Genomic DNA, 3,535 nt, shown 5'->3' on the forward strand with positions numbered 1-3,535 from the left:
ATTCCTGCTCTGAACTGCTATCTGGAGGCATGTTATAGGTCTCTCCAAAGAGACAAGTTCTGTAACTTTTTTGCTATAACGAATTACAGCATCTTGTTCTACAAGCTATAATACTGCTTCGGTTTTGTTAATTGCTCAAATAGTGCTTTAAAATTATGTACACAGACATACTGAAATAGAACTGGAACTGAGAGTGAGATTGAGGGGTGAGGGCTGATAAGTGACAAAACCCTCTGCTCTTCTATATATAAATACATATTTATATATAAAGCAGAGATGTATGTTTCTTCTTGGCTATGCTCGGTTTAATCAGGTTTGGTTCCCTTAGTCTTCACAGCCACATAAAGCTTTGCTTTGCCTCAGCGATGTAATAGTTTGGATCAAAGGAAGGACTGGTGTTGCCAATAATGGTGTTAGCTTAAGCAAATGCTCAAAAGAAATGGCCACAGGTACTTGGCTTCTGATGGCTAAGGATAGTTTTGTGCAGGTGTTTACTTACTGTACCTGGAAAGCGGGGTGAGTCATGGTCTCAACCCAGTGAGAAAACTTAACTGAAGAAGGTTGCTGTAATGTCTTCCCTGGACAGCCTTAAGATTCTTCTGAAAGTGATCAAGCATGAAAAAATTTGGGTTGGCTGCTTTCAGTCAGGCACATTATGCAGTTACGGATGATAGCCTGTCCCTTTTATCTTCATGCTGAGGAAGAATCTGTGTCTGCTCTGTGATTAGGCATAGAATAATAGCCCTTTCACTGAATGGACCTGGTTACCAGGATTGAATAGCTTGAAACTGGTGAAAGGTGTCTTTACTGCCATGTTAATGACAGTGAATTGTAATTCCTTTTTCATAACTTGCAGTGCTTAGTAGTAAGCCTGTAAAACTTCAATGTTCTATGAGAAAATACTGTATGCAGCAAAGTATGAAGTTGTGCCATATATGTCTTGGGAGTTTTTCTAAGCAGTGTTGCAGCTCATTTTGAATAGGGGAGAGCACTGAAAAAATTATTGTTGTCAGGAGAATCTCCTAGTCTTACTGTAAAATATCCTTGTGCCTGTTAGGATATTGCAACTGACATATATAGTGCAAAGTGCACTTAGTGCCATTTCATGTCTGCTTAGTTTCTGGATATAAACAGTTTTGTGTAATCAAACTTTCATAATGAGGTAGCTTTTATTATTTTTATATAAAACTTCTGTACCATCTGAGATTTCTGCTATGTCATCGCTTCTTTCATTCATTTTGGCCACTCCAGTATTTATTCTAAAACTGTATCTTGTAGAATGTACCTCCATTAACTTCAGAGTAAGTACGTACATTGGAAGCTTTCCAGTTGCAGGCCCTTTAATCCACAAATGGGGAAGACAGGAAAAGTACCCCTGCAAAAGTAAGTGGACCAACAAGAAACCATACTGCTCTGTCTTACTTTTCTGCCTTCAGGGCTTTTGATACTGGTATTGAAAGCATACCGTGAAAGTGTATCTTAAAAGGCTCAGAAGCACAGTATCATTGCTCTGCACTTGGGTTAGGATGAACTGAGGCCTCTGAGGTTTTTTCTCCTTGATGTATTCAGGAGTTGGAAGAGGCTGGGATCTTTCCCCTTCCTCTGTTAAGCAAGTAGAGCTTCTTTAAAAGTGTCAGCAGTGACAATACTTCATGGTGAAGGTAGATCATTGTATTTGGTACCATAAGATGAGACTGTGCATCCTCATCAGTATTCTCCAATATTAGATCTGGTACAAGCTCCTGGTGTTAAACCATGTGGGGAAAATCACTTCCTTAAAGCAGCGTGAAAAGTTTTGTGGCTGCAGAATTAGTTTAGTTGTTTAAGAGCTGCTTTCTGTTGCTATGTCTCCTACAAGACAGGAGCTTCACAAGAGCTGCATTGCTGTGGAGTGGAAATCTGCAAGTGGAAATGCTCATGGGGAAATAAAGAGGATGCTGGTTTCAAAGTCAGTGCCTTTGAAACAGAACCGTTCCCCTTATCTTCCTTCCACTACCAACAAGTTCTACTTTGATCCGGTTACCAGTGTGTTTCTTGAGAGTTTAGCTCTCGCAATATGTACAAAGAAATGCAAATACTCATCAGTCTCCAGCATTTCCCCCTACCTTAATCTGTTTTCTGATTGTCTGCTTGCTTAAATGTAAATGAATGCTATCTCCTGTCTTTGAGTGGCCAGCGATTGGATGGGACATTTCTCTCCGCTTCTTCAAAGGCTGATGTTACTCCCATCCATTACAATGAAAAAAGCATCATTTCAGGACCTGCCTGAGGAGATAGCTCATCTTCCACCTCTCCCTTTGGGCCTGGGCTGTTCAGGTGCCCACCAGGAACAGCTTCGTATGTATTGACCAGCTGTTGATACCAACAGCCTAAAAATGTTAATGGCAGTGGGAAGGAAGCTGTTGCTATTTCTTTATGCTTTCTACTTTTATCATTGATTTTGTTAATTATTAAATGTCTAACTGCCTTCATGTGCTATGGAAATTTCCTATACTAATGGCTTCTTCCTCACTTAAAATACTATAGTGGTATAAAAACATGGGATTTGTGGTGTTTGGGGTTTTTTTCTGTCACCTTCTTCTATAAAACTGGTTTGAACTCTAATACGTCTTTATGAATGAATTGGGCCATGCTTGGCCAGCTGTGTAGCTCATCTGCAAGAGCTATGTAGGCATCTGTGGCTCTCTTTGTTCTGTCAGGTTTGATATTTACTATGTTCTTTTATTATTTGCTCAGTACTTCAATGTAATTCTTTTCTCAGTTATACTTCTATTATGTTAATACCACCACAGCACACACAATACTATCAAACTCATTTTTGATCCTGGACAAACAAAAGAATCTGGGTCTGCTTTTGAAATGTTAAATCTTGGCTCATTGTATGCCTTCATAAAAGTAATCCAAGATCTTCTGCAGTCCTGAAATACCTAAAACTTTCTTCCAGTAAGCTAAAGCCTGTGACATATTTTATGTTGCCATAAATTATTTTTGTTCCATGTAGCTTAAGCTCCTGTCCCTCTCCTACCCATTTGCTTTCAACACTTAGTTTGCTTTGGTGGTAATGCTTGTTAGACCTTCTTGTGAAAGAACTTAACTCACTAGTGCTGGGGCAGAGAAGTTAATTTTTGTCTAGGTTAATGAATTATCCCACTCAGTAAGAGTAATGATGAATGTCAGAGCTGGCAGGTGGACAGAGGCAAGAACATAGCCAGGGAAAGGATTTGAGAGAATAAGAAAACGCGTTCTAGGCTCCTGAGGATGCCTCATGTAATTTCACCTCATTTTACAGAACCTCCCTCACTCTGTTAGTCTAAAGAACGTGGTTAGTTTCCCTGAGCTTTCCAAATAGAATGTAAGAGATAATCAAGTTAATTATTTATTCTGATAGATATGTAAATAACATGCATATATTATCTTGAGGTTTTGATTAAAGGTACAGATAGAGTACATTTTTTTTCATTACTATGTTTTTCTTTCTCTAACCATTTTTCTATTCTTGAAGCCAGGTGTCCTGGGTTAGCCAAACCTTCCCTTG

The sequence above is a fragment of the Buceros rhinoceros genome, unplaced genomic scaffold (assembly GCF_000710305.1).
Source record: "Buceros rhinoceros silvestris isolate BGI_N320 unplaced genomic scaffold, ASM71030v1 scaffold47665, whole genome shotgun sequence".
NCBI lineage: Eukaryota > Metazoa > Chordata > Aves > Bucerotiformes > Bucerotidae > Buceros > Buceros rhinoceros.